The sequence below is a fragment of the Halichondria panicea genome, chromosome 10 (assembly GCF_963675165.1).
Source record: "Halichondria panicea chromosome 10, odHalPani1.1, whole genome shotgun sequence".
In the NCBI taxonomy this organism is placed as follows: domain Eukaryota; kingdom Metazoa; phylum Porifera; class Demospongiae; order Suberitida; family Halichondriidae; genus Halichondria; species Halichondria panicea.
This window is the reverse complement of record NC_087386.1, coordinates 6130079-6151291: the sequence shown is the minus strand read 5'-3', so window position 1 is coordinate 6151291 and position 21213 is coordinate 6130079. Positions and strand designations below refer to the sequence as shown.

Genomic DNA, 21213 nt, shown 5'->3' with positions numbered 1-21213 from the left:
TTTTTACCATGTTGTACTTTTAATTCTACACGTGCTAAGACAGTTGCTGAATCCTGTGCCTTTACAATTAACTGGCTCACTTGAACCACTGCATGAGTATCTGGATGACGTTGGCGCCCTCCTCCCAAATGAATGGGGCCCATTAGCTGGGTGTGGCCTGGCCAGGTGGCCGGGGAATACACCAATGCAAAGCTGGTCTCGAGGCCTGTATCTCTGCTTCTGAGCAAAATTGGCGAAAATAAAATGTTTACACCCCTGAAATATAACTTTTTAAGCTTACAGAAACTAAAAACTAGGCTACAAGAAAAATTCCAATTAGTGACCTTAATTAGCTAAAGTACCCGCCCAATCAGATAAGATAATCATTCAACTCAAAATTAATATTAACCAGATTGGGGTCTGTATCATAGCAACTGGGTGGGGTAAAACTCACATCATTTCCTTAAACAAGTTATACTCAGGTACTTTTAGTTTCTGTTTGTCTATTCATTTTTCTCCAAAAACTACGACAAAAAAACAAAATAATCCTTTAACAAGTCTTAGACTATCGTAGATATTCTCATTCTATAATAACAAGCTTATATAAATTAGCTGTAGATTGTAAAAAACAAAAAAGTTTACAGTTATTGAACTAACTAGGCTTGTAATGTGACATTATTCATGATTATATTATACTTGCAGATATAAAAAATCAACATTGGAAACAACTCTTTATAAAACACTGTGAGTTCCTCACCTAGTTACTTTTAGTATATAGGTCGACTACAGTGGAATTACTGAATTACTCCATGGCTAGTTTTTGGCTATACATGTGCTACAGTTTTCGTAGGAGAACAAGACATGTGAGGTTTGCCAACAGAGCAGATATCGAGACGGCTGGTCCAGGACTACGAACTGCTCCACCCTCCACTAGAGTCAGCCTACCTACAGACACAGCAGATCATGCTCCCAACTTCCTGAGCCCAAGCACAGCTGAGTTCAGAAGTGACACCATTGATAAACTAATCAGTGACATATAATATGCTATAATTATACAGTCTAGAGAGTAAAAAAAACGTAAATTTGCTTCCACTGGTATATAAATGTGAATATTTTGTGATGTAACATTTAAAGAAGTTTTGCTGATAACAATCTAAAACATATCCAAACATATATCCATGGCAACCAAAGGTGGTGGGTATATGGTGGTTTATAAAACAAGATTTTTCAATAGTGGACAATCGCTTATATATATAGCGATGGAAAGACTTGTTGTCGGCTAAGGTAAGGGAACTTTGGCACAACATTCCTGAATAGTTTAGCTAACATAAGTACACACAGCGATTACTAATCAATTATCAGGTTTTTTGGATAACTTTTTGCTTAGCGATGGAACTCAAGCGTAATAAATAGCAAAGTAAAATCACGTACTGCGCATACGCAGAAAGGTCAAAAGGTCATTTCAGCAGTCCAGTCCACCAATTACAGACAGCCGGCTGCTATAATTATATATGCAGTATCTAACCAAACAATTGAATATACCACGTGGATTTTAGACTGTAAAACGGGCCCGTAACAGACATGAAACGCCTCGTGGATTATCGGCTGTGTATTTTTGTTTTGCTTTGCTGTGCTTTAATTTACATTTACATTGATTCTCTGTTGCTAAGGACTTACAAATGACTTACACATGACCTGTGTTTAGCCCACACCACATGTTTATGAATCTAATTAGCGAGGTGCCTGATCCTTGAACTTTGACTGATATCAAAATTATATCTACACAGCTAAGCTGACTTGAAAGTTTGTGAGAATGGAGTGCAGCTATCTTAATCCTGATCCTAATCCGTGGTATCCATTTCTTCCAACTATCAACATAACCCTGCCAGATGTCTTCATTGTTCAAGCAGTAGTTCTCTCAGTGGTGTTTCCATTGAGCTTTGTTGGGATGGTCTTAAACATTGTGTTTGTCTGTCGAAGGAAGACTAACTTTCTAGTAAGAAGGATAGTCTACGTGACTGTCATCACTACACTACAGCTTGGAGCATTATGGCTTTGGAGCATTCCTGCATTCAAACGAGATGAGTCAATGTTCAACTTTTGTGACGAAGTTGAACAAGTGTACACCAGTGCGGCAGATATCGGTTTAGTGTGGATTACGGCTATACTGGTCTGCTCTATCTACTTTACCCTAGTAACAAAACTGTGTGGTTGTTTCTCAAGAAGGCGTCCTTGGAGTGATCGATCACGTTTGCTATTGGAATTTACATTTGTCATGATAACATTGCTTGCCGGGTCGGTGTTAAATGTGCTGGCATATTTATATTTGAACGAATTTGACAACTTTCCTCTGCAAATAATTATTATAGTCATACCACCTGCAATAGTACTAATAAGCTTCATAGGAAATGTTATTTTAACTATATGGTTTTGTACTCTATGGAGAAGGCAAATTGCAAGGAGAAGAGATGTACTGAAAGAAATAGGAATATTCTTTGCTCTATTTTTCTTTACTCTGTTTGTGTTTGGATTGGATCTTTGCAGTGTGTTGTTTCATTTTTTTACGCCTGCCTTAGTAATAACACAGATAGTTCTATCTCCTCCTCTATCGTGTTTCCCATTGCTAGTTTTTGGCTACATGTGCTACAGTTTTCGTAGCAGAACAAGACATGTGAGGTTTGCCAACAGAGCAGATATCGAGACGGCTGGTCCAGGACTACGAACTGCTCCACCCTCCACTAGAGTCAGTCTACCTACGGACACAGCCGATCATGCTCCCAACTTCCTGAGCCCAAGTACAGCTGAGCCTTCAGAAGTGACACCATTGATAAACTAATCAGTGACATATAATAGGACACATTTATTTTGCTAAAAATATGTACAATGTACATTATGTATAATCAGCTGTCATTTTACTGAAATAATATTGTAGAATGAAAGCCATAGAGATCAAATGAAAATCTACAACTGCATGTAGTAAACCATAGCCTTCCCTTATAGACAACCACAGCCCTGCTCTAATATTCTGTGGTTGGAATTTTTGGAACAGTTTGGTACAGTAGAACCTCGATTATCCGGAAACCTTGGTTCAGATTGCTGGATAACCGGATAATTGAATGGATAAACCGCACCCACTTAAGTGATGAACAGCATGGTTGCCCGCGCATGCTCAAAAGATAAGCAGGCTTGTCTCCATAGTAACAGCTGTATTGCGCATGCACATTTAAAGGATACGCCCATTTTCTGAATTATTAAAATGAAAGAAAGTTGCCAAGCCTGATAATCAACGTTCCAAATAATGGAGGGCCAGATGATTGAATGCGGTTGGTGGTCAAAATAATTCATTTTTAAGCCATAGAATTTTATAACTACAACTGCTCCATGGTGATGCGAGTATACCACAAATTTGTGAGTAGCTGTACTTAAATGTAAATATCTTTCGAGTGGAACATTTCTAAGAAATGGTGTTGACACTAATGTGTAGGTGAATGACCAAGCTACAACATACCCAAAAATTTTTCCATGGAAACATAAGGTGGTGGGTTTGTGATGATTAATAGAACAACAGCAAATTGTTATAGTGGGTAATCGGTTAGAGTAATAAAACAGTAATCTTGTACAGCTAAGGTCCTAGACTTCATCACATAATTGTTCAATGGTTTAGGTATCCTGACCATCCATTTATGGGTCTTAAATATGTTCACAGTATCTATAATTCATGATTTACTGGTTTTCATAACGAGACATGTGAGGTTTGCCAACAGAGCAGATATCGAGACGGCTGGTCCAGGACTACGAACTGCTCCACCCTCCACTAGAGTCAGCCTACCTACGGACACAGCCGATCATGCTCCCAACTTCCTGAGCCCTAGCACAGCTGAGCCTTCAGAAGTGACACCATTGATAAACTAATCAGTGACATATAATATGCTATAATTATACAGTCTAGAGAGCAAAAAAACGTAAATTTGTTTCCACTGGTATATATAAATGTGAATATTTTGTGATGTAACATTTTAAAGAAATTTTGCTGATACCATTGTGTAGGTAAAAGAACAATCTAAAACATATCCAAACATATATCCATGGCAACCAAATGTGGTGGGTATATGGTGGTTTATAAAACAAGATTTTTCAATAGTGAACAATCGCTTATATATATAGCGATGGAAAAGACTTGTTGTCGGCTAAGGTAAGGGAACTTTGACACAACATTCCTGAATAGTTTAGCTAACATAAGTACATAAACTGATTACTAATCAATTATTATTTGGATAACTTTTTGCTTATAGCGATGGAACTCAAGCAAATTTGTCGGCTAAAGTCTACACATGAATTGTTAAATAAAATGTCAAACTTGTGATATGAAATCACTCTCATTTTCACCTAAAATGATTTCCCACTACAACAACTTTTGGGGAAATATTTTTGAATAATGTTGTATCTGCTTATTCATTCACCTATATACAATGGTATTGTGCAAATCTTGAGATACATTTAAGTACAACTACTCACCCTATTGTGGTATTTTACTCTCTAGACTGGACGCACTGTACACCAGCTGTCATTTAATAATTATTGTAGACCGAAAGCGGAAAAACAATATGCTGACTAGGATCTACAACTGTAGTAACCACAGCCTGTGCTTATATTCTGTCGTTGGCATTTTCGGAACAGTTTGGTACAGTAGAACCTTGATTATCCGGACACCTGGGTTCCAGAGGCAGGCCGCCGGATAATTGAATGGATAAACCACGCCTTGATCCACCAATTTAAGTGATAACCGCCTGCACATGCTCAGAAGATAATCAGGATTGTTTCCATAGTAACAGCTGCAATGCGCATGCGCATTTAAGGGACACACCCATTTTCTGAAGTGAAAATTGCCAAGCCGAGGTTGCAGAAAATGGAGGGCCAGATAATTGAGATTATTAGAACCACAAAAACCACGAATATTTTGCCCCACGAAAATTACCAGCTGTACGTTATTAAATTAGTCTTGTTAATGACTTTATTCATATTCTTGCAGATATATAAAATCCTCTATAGTTTGTAACATTAATTGGAAACAACTCTTTATAGTCTCACCTATAGTTACTTTTAGTATACAGACTACAGTGGAATTTCTGCCAGGACAACTAATGTAGCTGCTATACTGTGTCTGTGCATGATGCTAGTGGGCGGGGCATAACGAGAATGGAATAATGACGACACTACATAAACTCAGTGTGCGTTTCCTATCCTATAAAAAGACATACAGTCAGCTTTACCGTATACCTCATGCGGCTACGCCTCGAGACATAATAAATAGCAAAGTACAATAACGTACTGCATGCGCATACACAGAAAGGTCAAAGGGTCATTCCAATAGTCCATTCTAAGTAGTCCAGTCCACCGATTACAGACAGCCGGCTGCTATGCAGTATCTATATAACTAAAGAGTTGAATACACCGTGTACGTAGATTTTGGTCTGTAACGGGCACGTAACAGGCATGAAACGCCCTGTGGATTATTGGCTGCATGTGCATGTATTTTAGTTTTGCTTTGCTGTGCTTTAATTTACTCTGTTGTTAAGGACTTATACAAATTACTTGCACATGACCTGTGTTCAGCCCACATGTTTATTAGCGAGGTGCCTGATCACTTTGACTGATATCAACCTATAGCTACACAGCAAAGCTTACTTCAAAATTTGTGAGAATGGAGTGCAGCTATCTTGATTCTAATTCGAGCTATCCAAATATCAACACAACCCTGCCAGGTGTCTTCATTGCTCAAGCAGTAGTTCTCTCAGTGGTGTTTCCATTGAGCTTTGTTGGGATGGTGTTGAATATTGTGTTTATCTGTCGAAGGAAGACTAACTTTCTAGATAGTCTACATACGACTGTCATCACTACACTACAGCTTGGAGCATTATGGCTTTGGAGCATTCCTGCATTCAAACCAGATGAGTCAATGTTCAACTTTTGTTACCAAGTTAGAGATGTGTACGTCAGTGTGGCAAGTAGTGGTGAAATGTGGATTACAGCTCTACTGGTCTGCTCTATCTACTTTACTCTGGTAACAAAACTGGGCGGTTGTTTCTCAAGAAGGCGTCCTTGGAGTGATCGATCGCGTTTGCTATTGGAATGTATATTTGTCATGATAACATTGCTTGCCGGGTTGGTGTTTAGTGTGGTGGCATATTGTTTATATATCGGAGTAAAAAACTTCGCTCTGTACTTCTTTCTAATTATTATAGTCATACCATCTGCACTAATAAAAATGTCTATTCGAGCCATGAAATGACTACTGCGTTTCAGCTGGACTTCCAGCTCATTCTAGCTGGAAAAGATCACTAGATCTAGCTCATGAATAATTAATGAGCAAACGGTTGACCGTAACCTTAAACAAGTTATACTCAGGTACTTTTAGTTTCTGTTTGTCTATTCATTTTTTTGCAAAAACTACGATTTTACTGTGTCCAGAGGAGGTCCGATAGGCGCGGTGCAGCTCAAGCAATTAGCCTCTGATTACTCTCAGCAAAAACATACGTGGTGGGCGGGGCGTGGGCGGATAATTATTGTTAATTGCCTGAGCTGCACCGCGCCTGTCGTACCTCCTCTGTACTGTGTCTGTGCATGATGCTAGTGGGCGGGGCATAACGAGGATGGAACATGACGACACTACATTAGCGTTTCCTATCCTATAAAAAGACAGACAGACAGCTTTATATACAGTATCCCTCGTGCGGCTACGCTTATAAATAGCAAAGTACAATCACGTACTGCGCATACACAGAAAGGTCAAAAGGTCATTTCGGTAGTCCATTCTAAGTAGTCCAGTCCACCGATTACAGAAAGCCGGCTGCTATGCAGTATCTAACCAAACAATTGAATACACCATGCACATGGATTTTGGGCTGTAATGGGCCTGTAAGAGGCATAAAATGCTCCGTGGATTATTAGCTGTGTATTTTTGTTTTGCTTTGCTGTGCTTTAATTTACAGTGATTCTCTGTTGCTAAGGACTTATTTGCACATGACCTGTGTTCAGCCCACATGTTTATGAATCTAATTAGCGAGGTGCCTGATACTTTGACTGATATCAAATTATATCTACACAGCTAAGCTGACTTTAAAGTTTGTAGAATGGATTGCAGATATCTTGATTCAAGGTATTCATATCCTCCAAATATCAACACAACCTTGCCAGATGTCTTCATTGCTCAAGCAGTAGTTCTCTCGGTGGTGTTTCCACTGAGCTTTGTTGGGACGGTGTTGAATATTGTGTTTCTCTGTCGAAGGAAGACTAACTTTCTAGTAAGAAGGATAGTCTACTTGACTGTCATCACTACACTACAGCTTGGAGCATTTTGGCTTTGGAGCATTCCTGCATTCAAACCAGATGAGTCAATGTTCAACTTTTGTGACGAAGTTAAAGATGTGTATATCAGTGTGGCATATGGCGGTGGAATGTTGATTACGGCTATACAAGTCTGCTCTATCTACTTTACCCTGGTAACAAAACTGGGCGGTTGTTTCTCAAGAAGGCTTCCTTGGAGTGATCGATCGCGTTTGCTATTGGAATGTATATTTGTCATGACGACATTGCTTGCCGGGATTGTGTTAAGTGTGCTGGTATATTGTTTAGATATCAATAGCAACTCCTCTCTGTACCTCGCTCTATCTATTGCAGTCATACCACCTGCACTAGTACTAATAAGCTTCTTAGGAAATGTTATTTTAATTACATGGTTTTGTTTATGGAGAAGGCAAATTGCAAGGAGAAGAGATGTACTGAAAGAAATAGGAATATTTTTTGCTCTATTTTTCTTTACTCTGTTTGTAATTGGAATGGATATTTGTAGTGGGTTTAATTATTATATTACGCCTGACATAGTGATAACACAGATAGTCATATGTTCTTTTCTATCGTGTTTTCCATTGCTAGTTTTTGGCTACTTGTGCTACAGTTTTCGTAGCAAAACAAGACATGTGAGGTTTGCCAACAGAGCAGATATCGAGACGGCTGGTCTAGGACTACGAACTGCTCCACCCTCCACTAGAGTCAGCCTACCTACGGACACAGCCGATCATGCTCCCAACTTCCTGAGCCCAAGCACAGCTGAGCCTTCAGAAGTGACGCCGTTGACTAATCAGTGATATATGCTAAGAACACTGTATACAGTGCCTTTAGTCTAGAGAGTAAAAAAACACATGTAAATTTTCTTCTACTGATGTATATACATAAATGTGAATATTTTGTGATTAAAGAAATTCTGCTGATACCATTGTGTAGGTAAAAGAACGATCTAAAACATATATCCATGGCAACCAAAGATGGTGGGTATGTGGTGGTTTATAAAACAGCAAGATTTTTCAATAGTGGACAATCGCTTAGCGATGGAAAAGACTTGCTGTAATCTAAGGTAAGGGAACTTCTGGCACAACATTCCTGAATAGTTTAGCTAACATAAGTACACACAGCAATTATTACTCAAGCATCAGGTTTGTTGGGTACCTTTTTGTTAGCGATGGAACTCAAACAAACTTGTCGGCTAAGGTCTAATTTTTTCACACATGAATTATTAAATAAATAAATTTGTTCAGATTTAGTTCCAGAGATATTTGATATTACACACATTTTTTTTACGATCACCCCATTTTCATCTAAAATGATTTCCCACTACAACAACTTTTGGGGAAATATTTGTGAATAATATTTGTAGCTTATTCATTCACCTAGCTATACAATGGTATTGTGCAAATGGCTTGATAGTACAACTACTCACTCACCTATTATTACTTCTAGCAATGCTAACTTGCAAACAAAGGCTTTGTTCTCGAGTAAAGGCTAGTTTTGCTTACCAATTGAAGGCCAATGCAGTCTCTCCAGAATCAGGAATAGCAAAATCTGTTCGTAGAAAGTTGCTATTCTACTTAGTAGTAGTCAGCTCTACACTAGAGCGATAGCTATTGGTAGCTACAAACTACAAACCAGTTAATGCACCGTTGTGAGTGCTCTATGGAATTTGTAATCACAATAAAAAAAGTTTACAGTTATCGAACTAAAATGACATTATTCATGATTATAATTATTATTCTATAAAATCCTCTATACTTTGTAAACAACTCTTTATAGTCTCACCTATACTTTTAGTACGCAGACTATACAGTGGAATTTCTGCCTACAAAACTAATGTAGCTGCTATACTGTGTCTGTGCATGATGCTAGTGGGCGGGGCATAACGAGGATGGAATATGATGACACTACATAAATTCAGTGTGCGTTTCCTATCCCATAAAAAGACACACAGTCAGCTTTACCGTATCCCTCATTCGGCTATGCCACGAGGCATAATAAATAGTAAATACAATCACGTACAGCGCATACGCAGAAAAGTCAAAAGGTCATTTCAGCAGTCCATTCTAGTCCAGCCCACTGATTACAGACAGCTGGCTGCCATATGTGCAGTATCTATAACCAAACACATTACTGGTTGTTTACTTTTTGTTTTGCTTTGCTGTGCTTTACATTGATTCTCTGTTGTTTATAAGGACTTACTTGCACATGACTTCCTGTGCGTGTTCCGGCCACATGTTTTTATGAATCTAATTAGCGAGGTGCCTGATACTTTGAGATAGATATCAAAATTATACTACACAGCTAAGCTGACTTGAAAGTTCCCAGGCCTTACTTTTTCTTGCTGTTGTCATTGTTCATGTATAAATAGAAGGTAGGCAAAAAAGAATAGACAAAATGAGGCAGCAAAAAAAGAAATGGGCGTACAGTTAAGAAAAAGTAAGGCCTGGTTCGGGAAATTGCGTGATCCACAAGGATTTTTATGAACATGGGCGATATGTAGCCCACAATCGTGACGTAAGGTATTCTCCCACGCATTCGGAGTTAATAATTACAGATCAACTGTACTGTACTATACTGAGGACTATGCCGAGACACTGCCAAGGTGTAGCTTGGCCACCAAGCTACTGCAAGTCAGGGAACCAGCGTGGCCAGCTCTGGTGGCAGAGCTACCTGCTAGATGATATTGATGACTTTAGATCTAACATTTAGAAAAACACATTAATATTCTGAATCTAAACACACAATCTAGACCAGCTAGCTAAGATAGCTAGCTAGACTGCTTGCAAATTTCCAGTTCGATCATGTGACTAGGCAATCGTAGATCTTTGCGTGCATGGGCAGTCCAACATCTCTAGCTCAGCATGCCCACGCTCATTTTCACCTTTCTACCGCACTTCTATATGCAGTATCTAACCAAACAGTTGGATTTCAGGCTGTAAATTAAAACGGGCCCATATAGCAGGCATGAAACGCCCCGTGGAACATTGGCTGTGTACTTTTGTTTTGCTTTGCTGTGCACACTTTACAATGATTCTCTGTTGCTAAGGACTTATTTGGCACACGACTTCCTGTGTTTCGCCCACGCGTTTATGAATCTAATTAGCGAGGTGACTGATACTTTGACTGATATCACTTACACAGCTAAGCTGACTTGAAAGTTTGTGAGAATGGAGTGCAACTATCTTGATCCTGATTTGTGGTACATCAACACAACCCTGCCAGATGCCTTCATTGTTCAAGTTCTCTCAGTGGTGTTTCCACTGAGCTTTGTTGGGATGGTCTTAAATATTGTCTTTATCTGTCGAAAGAAGACTAACTTTCTTGTAAGAAGGATAGTCTACATGACTGTCATCACTACATTACAGCTTGGAGCATTATGGCTTTGGAGCATTCCTGCATTCAAACCAAACGAGTCAATGTTCAACTTTTGCAACAAAGTTAGACTTGTGTACATCATGTGGCATATGGCGGTTTACTGTGGATTATAGCTATACTGGTCTGCTCTATCTACTTTACCCTGGTAACAAAACTGTGTGGTTGTTTCTCAAGAAGGCGTCCTTGGAGTGATCGATCACGTTTTCTATTGAATTTATATTTGTCATGATAACATTGCTTGCCGGGTCGGTGGTTAGTGTGCTGGGATATTTATCTATCAACACTATTGCTCTGTACCTCAATTTAGTCATACCACCTGCACTAGTACTAATAAGCTTCATAGGAAATGTTGCTTTAACTATATGGTTTTGTACTCTATGGAGAAGGCAAATTGCAAGGAGAAGAGATGTACTGAAAGAAATAGGAATATTTTTTGCTCTATTTTTCTTTATTCTATTCATGTTTGGATTGTATATTTGTATTCTTTTGGGGGTTTTTATGTCTGAAATAGCGATAACACAGACAGTTCTATCTTCTCCTCTATCGTGTTTCCCATTGCTAGTTTTTGGCTACATGTGCTACAGTTTTCGTAGCAGAACAAGACATGTGAGGTTTGCCAACAGAGCAGATATTGAGACGGCTGGTCCAGGACTACGAACTGCTCCACCCTCCACTAGAGTCAGCCTACCTACGGACACAGCCGATCATGCTCCCAACTTCCTGAGCCCAAGCACAGCTGAGCCTTCAGAAGTGACACCATTGATGAACTAATCAGTGACATATGATTTATTTTGCTAAAAACACTGTATACAGCGCCTTTAGTCTAGAGAGTAAAAAAACACACGTACATTTTCTACTACTGGTACATAAATGTGAATATTTTGTGATTGTAACATTTTAAAGAAATTCTGCTGATACCATTGTGTAGGTAAAAGAACTATCTAAAACATATATCCATGGCAACCAAAGGTGGTGGGTATGTGGTGGTTTATAGAACAACAAATAGTGGACAATCGCTTAGCGATGGAAAAGACTTGTTGTCGGCTAAGGTCATTCCTGAATAGTTTAGATAACATAAGTACACAAGGCGATTACTAATCAAGTATCAAGTTTTTTGGATAACTTTTTGTTAGCGATGGAACTCAAACAAACTCGTCGGCTAAGGTCTAATTTTTTTCACACATGAATTGTTAAATTTATTACACACATTTTTTTTTTTACGATCACCCCATTTTCACCTAAAATGATTTCCCACTACAATAACTTTTGGGGAAATATTTGTGAATAATGTTGTAGCTTATTCATTCACCTATACAATGGTATTGTGCAAATGTTGATAAGTACAACTACTCACTCACCTATTATTACTTCTAGCAATGCTAACTTGCAAATAAAGGCTTTATTCTCGAGTAAAGGCTAGTTTTGCTTACCAGTACATTGAAGGTCATTGCAGTCTCTCCAGAATCAAGAATAGTAAAATGTGTTCGTAGAAGGTTGCTATTCTACTTAGTACATGTAGTTAGCTCTACACTAGAGCAATAGCTATTGGTAGCTGCAACTACAAACCAGTTAATGCACCGTTGTGAGTGCTCTATGGATATTATATTGTGATCACAATGAACAACAAAAAAGTTTACAGTTATCGAACTAACTATTAAAATGACATTAATTATGTTATTATTCTATAAAATCCTCTATAACTTTGTAACATTGGAAACAACTCTTTATATAGTCTCACTTAGTATGCAGACTACAGTGGAATTTCTGCCAGCAAAACTAATGTAGCTGCTATACTGTGTCTGTGCATGACGCTAGTGGGCGGGGCATAACGAGGATGGAATATGGTGACACTATATAAATTCAGTGTGCGTTTCCTATCCCATAAAAAGACACACAGTCAGCTTTACCGTATTCCTCATTCGGCTATGCCCCAAGGCATAATAAATAGCAAATACAATCACGTACAGCGCATACGCAGAAAGCAGGGGCGGATCCAGGGGTGATTTTGAGGGGCTGAAGCCCCCCCCTTTTGAAAAAACTACCATGTGTTGTAGTCTGACTCTACAACAATTTTGCCACCAATTATGCATCTGTAGACTCACTTGAAATCACTTGAGAGATGCTAGACAACAGCTACTAGGAGTATAAAGGATCTAGGGTAGCTAGCTGTTGGTACGTACATACATCTGATCAGTACAGTACAGTATCACCATAGTATTAAAAGTAAGTGCAGAGGTCAACGTATTCTACTCATTAATATGAAAGTTCAAAGGTCAAATCTTGCAAAAAAATTCGCCTCCGGCAAGGCTGCCCTGGGCGGCTTCGCCCCTTTCTAGCTAGCCCCCCCCTTTTGTTTTTCCTGGATCCGCCCCTGGAAAGGTCTAAAGGTCATTTCAGCAGTCCATTCTAGTCCAGCCCACTGATTACAGACAGCCGGCTGCCATATGTGCAGTATCTATAACCAAACGCATTACTGGTTGTTTACTTTTTGTTTTGCTTTGCTGTGCTGCTTTACATTGATTCTCTGTTGTTTATAAGGACTTACTTGCACATGACTTCCTGTGAGTGTTCCGGCCACATGTTTTTCTGAATCTAATTAGCGAGGTGCCTGATACTTTGAGATAGATATCAAAATTATACTACACAGCTGACTTGAAAGTTCCCAGGCCTTACTTTTTCTTGCTGTTGTCATTGTTCATGCATAAATAGAAGGTATAGGTAAAAAAGAATAGACAAAATGAGGCAGCAAAGAAAGAAATGGGCGTACAGTTAAGGCCTGGTTCGGGAAATTGCGTGATCCACAAGGATTTTTATGAACGTGGGCGATATACAAATGATGTATAGCCTACAATCGTGACGTAAGGTATTCTCCCACGCATTCGGAGTTAATAATTATTATAAGATCAACTGTACTGTACTATACTGAGGACTATGCTGAGACACTGCCAAGGTGTAGCTTGGCCACCAAGCTACTGCAAGTCAGGGAACCAGCGTGGCCAGCTCTGGTGGCAGAGCTACCTGCTAGATGATATTGATGAAAAACACAAGGAAATTTAATATTCTGAATCTAAACACACAATCTAAACTTACTAAATCAGCTAGCTATCTAGACTGCTTGCAAATTTCCAGTTCGATCATGTGGCTAGGCTGTCGTAGATCTTTGCGTGCATGGGCAGTCCAACATCTCTAGCTCAGCATGCCCACGCTCATTTTCACCCTTCTACCACACTTCTATATGCAGTATCTAACCAAACAGTTGGATTGAATTCAGGCTGTAAATTAAAACGGGCCCGCAACAGGCATGAAACACCCCGTGGATTATTGGCTGTGTACTTTTGTTTTGCTTTGCTGTGTGCGCTTTACAATGATTCTCTGTTTTGCTAAGGACTTGTTTGCACACGACTTCCTGTGTTCTGCCCACGCGTTTATGAATCTAATTAGTGAGGTGACTGATACTTTGACTGATCAAATCATATCTACACAGCTAAGCTGCCTTAAAAGTTTGTGAGAATGGAGTGCAACTATCTTAATCCTGATCCGTGGAGGTATACAAACATCAACACAACCCTGCCAGGTTTCTTCATTGCTCAAGCAGCAGTTCTCTCAGTGGTGTTTCCATTGAGCTTTGTTGGGATGGTCTTGAATATTGTGTTTATCTGTCGAAAGAAGACTAACTTTCTTGTAAGAAGGATAGTCTACATGACTGTCATCACTACATTACAGCTTGGAGCATTATGGCTTTGGAGCATTCCTGCATTCAAACAAGATGAGTCAATGTTCGGCTTTTGTGACAAAATTAGAGATGTATACTTCAGTGTGGCAAATAGCGGTGGAATGTGGATTATAGCTATACTGATCTGCTCTATCAACTTTACCCTGGTAACAAAACTGTGTGGTTGTTTCTCAAGAAGGCGTCCTTGTAGTGATCGATCGTGTTTGCTATTGGAATTTGTATTTGTCACGATAACATTGCTTGTTGGGTTTGTGTTTAGTGTGCTGGGATATTATTTATTTATCAGAGTAATAAACTTCGCTCAGTACTTCCTTATAATTATTACAGTCATACCACCTGCACTAGTACTAATAAGCTTTATAGGAAATGTTGTTTTAACTATATGGTTTTGTACTCTATGGAGAAGGCAAATTGCACGGAGAAGAGATGTACTGAAAGAAATAGGAATATTTTTTGCTCTATTTTTCTTTACTCTGTTTTTGATGGGAATGGATATTTGTACTCTTTTTGTGCTTGATTCTTTTGTGTTTGATATTATGCTTGCCATAGTGATAACACAGATAGTCCTATCGCCTCCTCTATCGTGTTTCCCATTGCTAGTTTTTGGCTACATGTGCTACAGTTTTCGTAGTAAAACTAGACATGTGAGGTTTGCCAACGGAGCAGATATTGAGACGGCTGGTCCAGGACTACGAACTGCTCCACCCTCCACTAGAGTCAGCCTACCTACGGACACAGCCGATCATGCTCCCAACTTCCTGAGCCCAAGCACAGCGGAGCTTTCAGAAGTGACGCTATTGATAAACTAATCAGTGACATGTATTATGATTGGACACATTTATTTTGCTAAAAAGTGTATATAATACATAGAGCTGCATGCATGTATGTTATTTTAAATAATTATTATTGTGCTGTAATTTTTCTTTTCACCATGTTGTGCTTTCTGAATCCTGTGCCTTTACAATTAACTGGCTCACTTGAACCACTGCATGAGTATCTGGATGACGTTGGCTCCCTTCCCCCAAATGAATATGAACGGGGCCCATTAGCTGGTTGTGGCCCGGCCAACCGTTCTGACAGGTGGCCGGGGAACATGCCAATGCAAAGCTGGTCTGAGGCTTGTATCTCTGCTTATGAGCAAAATTGGTGAAAATAAAATGTTTTACACCCCTGAAAAATAACTTTTTAAGCTTACAGAAACTAAAAACTAGATTAGTGACCTTAATTAGCTAAAGTCACCAGCCCAATCAGATAAGATAATATTTACAACCAGATTGGGGTCTGTATCATAGCAACTGGGTGACTCAGGTACAGAGGACTTCACTTTGGTTGGCAGAAGTTAAAAGTTGAAGTGCAGTCACCCATGACCACTAATTGCATTAGTAGGAGGAAACACACAGTGTGTGGTCATGGTTGAGTGCACTTCAACTTTTAACTTGTGCCAACCAACCTGAAATCCTCTGTACTTTTTATTTTTCTGCAAAAACTACGACAAAAGAGCAAATACTCTAAACAATCCTTTAACAAGTCTTAGACTATATATATATATCATAGATATTCTCAGGGAACTCATAAAATAGCCGTATATTGTAATCACAATCAAAAACAAAACAAAAATGTTTACAATTAACTATTAAATTAGGCTTGTAAATAACATTATTCATGACTATAATTATACTTGCATAAAATCCTCTAACATTAGAAACAACTCTTTATAGTATCACCTATATAGTTTTTAGTACGCAGACTACAGTGGAATTTCTGCCTGCACAACTAATGTAGCTGCTATACTGTGTCTGGAGAAGAGATGTACTCAAAGAAATAGGAATATTTTTTGCTCTATTTTTCTTTACTCTGTTTGTGTTGGGAATGGATATTTGTACTATCTTTCCTGTTACGCCTGTCGTGATAACACAGATAGTCATATCGCCTCCTCTATCGTGTTTCCCATTGCTAGTTTTTGGCTACATGTGCTACAGTTTTCGTAGTAGAACGAGACATGTGAGGTTTCCCAACAGAGCAGATATTGAGACGGCTGGTCCAGGACTACGAACTGCTCCACCCTCCACTAGAGTCAGCCTACCTACGGATACAGCCGATCATGTTCCCAACTTCCTGAGTCCAAGTACAGCTGAGCTTTCAGAAGTGACGCTATTGATAAACTAATTAGTGACGTAATTATGATTGGACACATTAATTTAGCACATTTTAACTGTACAATGCATCTAGAGCTGCATGTATGTTCATTTTAAATAAGTATTATATTGTGCTGTATACTTTTTATTTTTACCATGTTGTACTTTTAATTGTACACGTGCTAAGACAGTTGCTGAATCCTGTGCCTTTACAATTAACTGGCTTACTTGAACCACTGCATGAGTATCTGGATGACGTTGGCGCCCTCCTCCCAAATGAATGGGGCCCATTAGCTGGGTGTGGCCTGGCCAACCGTTCTGACAGGTGGCCGGGGAATACACCAATGCAAAGCTGGTCTCGAGGCTTGTATCTCTGCTTCTGAGCAAAATTGGTGAAAATAAAATGTTTACACCCCTGAAATATAACTTTTTAAGCTTACAGAAACTAAAAACTAGGCTACAAGAAAAATTCCAATTAGTGACCTTAATTAGCTAAAGTATCCGCCCAATCAGATAAGATAATCCTTCAACTCAAAATTAATATTAACCAGATTGGGGTCTGTATCATAGCAACTGGGTGGGGTAAAACTCACATCATTTCCTTAAACAAGTTATACTCAGGTACTTTTAGTTTCTGTTTGTCTATTCATTTTTCTCCAAAAACTACGACAAAAGAGTATTCATTTAACAAGTCTTAGAGTATCGTAGATATTCTCATTCCATAATAACAAGCTTATATAAATTAGCTGTAGATTGTAAAAAACAAAAAAGTTTACAGTTATCGAACTAACTATTAAATTAGGCTTGTAATGTGACATTATTCATGATTATATTATACTTGCAGATATAAAAAATCCTGTAACATTGGAAACAACTCTTTATAAAACACTGTGAGTCACTAGTTGGGCGGAGCCCGACCGTCCCTGACGGGAGGTCGGGTTGCAAGCCTATCTGGAATTTGTTCTGCGCATTATGTAGTACTGCTATGAATATTATTATTCTCAAGTGGGTGTTAACCGACTTGATGACGTGTAAACCACAGGATGGCACAGCAATACTGCATGCGGTTTTGCAACTAGATGCAAGCGGAAGTGTAACCAAGCCACGTGAAAAATGCTGCAATCTGATAGGGCGCCACTATAGTGGCGCTAGAACAAATCCCAGATAGGCTTGCAACCCGACCTCCCGTCAGGGACGGTCGGGCTTCGCCCAACTAGTGAGTCCCTCACCTAGTTACCTTTTAGTATACAGATCGACTACAGTGGAATTACTGCCTGCAAAACTAATGTAGCTGCTATACTGTGTCTGTGCATGATGCTAGTGGGCGGGGCATAACGAGGATGGAACATGACGACACTACATAAATTCAGTGTGCGTTTCCTATCCCCCTCCTTTTAGACAGATAGACAGACACACAGTCAGCTTTACCATATCCCCGTGCGGCTATACGCCTCGAGACATAATAAATAGCAAAGTACATGACTTTTACTTTTGCCTACAAATCACGTACTGTGCATATGTGCATATGCAGAAAGGTCAAAAGATCAAAAGGTCATTCCAGTAGTCCATTCTAAGTAGTCCACTGATTCAGTACAGAAAGCCGGCTGCTATGCAGTATCTAACCAAACCGTTGAATATACCGTGCACGTGGATTTTGGGCTGTAACGGGCTGTAACAAGCATGAAACGCCCTGTGCGCATTATTGGCTGTGTACTTTTGTTTTGATTTACTGTGCTGATTCTCTGTTGCTAAGGACTTACTTGCACACGACTTCCTGTGTTTCGCCCACGCGTTTATGAATCTAATTAGTGAGGTGACTGATACTTTGACTGATCAAATCATATCTACACAGCTAAGCTGCCTTAAAAGTTTGTGAGAATGGAGTGCAGCTATCTTAATCCTGATCCGTGGAGGTATACAAACATCAACACAACCCTGCCAGGTTTCTTCATTGCTCAAGCAGCAGTTCTCTCAGTGGTGTTTCCATTGAGCTTTGTTGGGATGGTCTTGAATATTGTGTTTATCTGTCGAAAGAAGACTAACTTTCTTGTAAGAAGGATAGTCTACATGACTGTCATCACTACATTACAGCTTGGAGCATTATGGCTTTGGAGCATTCCTGCATTCAAACCAGATGAGTCAATGTTCGGCTTTTGTGACAAAATTAGAGATGTATACATCAGTGTGGCAAATAGCGGTGGAATGTGGATTATAGCTATACTGATCTGCTCTATCAACTTTACCCTGGTAACAAAACTGTGTGGTTGTTTCTCAAGAAGGCGTCCTTGGAGTGATCGATTGCGTTTGCTATTGGAATTTATATTTGTCACGATAACATTGCTTGTCGGGATTGTGTTTAGTGTGCTGGGATATTATTTATTTATCAGAGTAATAAACTTCGCTCAGTACTTCCTTATAATTATTACAGTCATACCACCTGCACTAGTACTAATAAGCTTTATAGGAAATGTTGTTTTAACTATATGGTTTTGTACTCTATGGAGAAGGCAAATTGCACGGAGAAGAGATGTACTGAAAGAAATAGGAATATTTTTTGCTCTATTTTTCTTTACTCTGTTTTTGATGGGAATGGATATTTGTACTCTTTTTGTGCTTGATCCTTTTGTGTTTGATATTATGCTTGCCATAGTGATAACACAGATAGTCCTATCGCCTCCTCTATCGTGTTTCCCATTGCTAGTTTTTGGCTACATGTGCTACAGTTTTCGTAGTAAAACTAGACATGTGAGGTTTGCCAACAGAGCAGATATTGAGACGGCTGGTCCAGGACTACGAACTGCTCCACCCTCCACTAGAGTCAGCCTACCTACGGACACAGCCGATCATGCTCCCAACTTCCTGAGCCCAAGCACAGCGGAGCTTTCAGAAGTGACGCTATTGATAAACTAATCAGTGACATGTATTATGATTGGACACATTTATTTTGCTAAAAAGTGTATATAATACATAGAGCTGCATGCATGCATGTATGTTATTTTAAATAATTATTATTGTGCTGTAATTTTTCTTTTCACCATGTTGTACTTTCTGAATCCTGTGCCTTTACAATTAACTGGCTCACTTGAACCACTGCATGAGTATCTGGATGACGTTGGCTCCCTTCCCCCAAATGAATATGAACGGGGCCCATTAGCTGGGTGTGGCCCGGCCAACCGTTCTGACAGGTGGCCGGGGAACATGCCAATGCAAAGCTGGTCTAAGGCTTGTATCTCTGCTTATGAGCAAAATTGGTGAAAATAAAATGTTTTACACCCCTGAAAAATAACTTTTTAAGCTTACAGAAACTAAAAACTAGATTAGTGACCTTAATTAGCTAAAGTCACCAGCCCAATCAGATAAGATAATATTTACAACCAGATTGGGGTCTGTATCATAGCAACTGAGTGACTCAGGTACAGAGGACTTCACTTTGGTTGGCAGAAGTTAAAAGTTGAAGTGCAGTCACCCATGACCACTAATTGCATTAGTAGGAGGAAACACACAGTGTGTGGTCATGGTTGAGTGCACTTCAACTTTTAACTTGTGCCAACCAACCTGAAATCCTCTGTACTTTTTATTTTTCTGCAAAAACTACGACAAAAGAGCAAATACTCTAAACAATCCTTTAACAAGTCTTAGACTACCGTATATCTTCTAATTTATCGGACACTTCTAATTACCCCGAACACTCTTTTGGGCAATATTTGTTGTTCTAATACAACGGACACTCCAGTGCTTTAATATTACATTTGTTCTAAATATCTGGACAATACTTTGAAAAGTAGAGTTTACATTCACAGACGGCAAGTAAGACTTGGAGTGCTGCAGTTAGATAGCTTTGAGTAGCTAGTTTTAGATAGTTAGTGCATCTATTCAGTCGTACCCTGTTCTATTAAACTTAGCTAGCTCGCATGCAGCTGCTTGCTTGTTCTAATTATTCCGGACACTTCGCATGCTCTATAAAAATCTGTTCCAATTATACCCGGACAATTTCCAAAATAATTATTTTTTACTGTCCGATAAATTAGAAGATATACGGTATATATATATATCATAGATATTCTCAGGGAACTCATAAAATAGCCGTATATTGTAATCACAATCAAAAACAAAACAAAATGTTTACAATTAACTATTAAATTAGGCTTGTAAATAACATTATTCATGACTATAATTATACTTGCATAAAATCCTCTAACATTAGAAACAACTCTTTATAGTATCACCTATATAGTTTTTAGTACGCAGACTACAGTGGAATTTCTGCCTGCACAACTAATGTAGCTGCTATACTGTGTCTGGAGAAGAGATGTACTCAAAGAAATAGGAATATTTTTTGCTCTATTTTTCTTTACTCTGTTTGTGTTGGGAATGGATATTTGTACTATCTTTCCTGTTACGCCTGTCGTGATAACACAGATAGTCATATCGCCTCCTCTATCGTGTTTCCCATTGCTAGTTTTTGGCTACATGTGCTACAGTTTTCGTAGTAGAACGAGACATGTGAGGTTTCCCAACAGAGCAGATATTGAGACGGCTGGTCCAGGACTACGAACTGCTCCACCCTCCACTAGAGTCAGCCTACCTACGGATACAGCCGATCATGCTCCCAACTTCCTGAGTCCAAGTACAGCTGAGCTTTCA

General features: G+C 39.1%; 1 pseudogene; it reads right to left on the bottom strand.

The window, feature by feature from the left end:
- LOC135342726 (integrator complex subunit 11-like) overlaps positions 1-21213 on the bottom strand; it is a 61558-nt pseudogene that overhangs the window by 5127 nt on the left and 35218 nt on the right.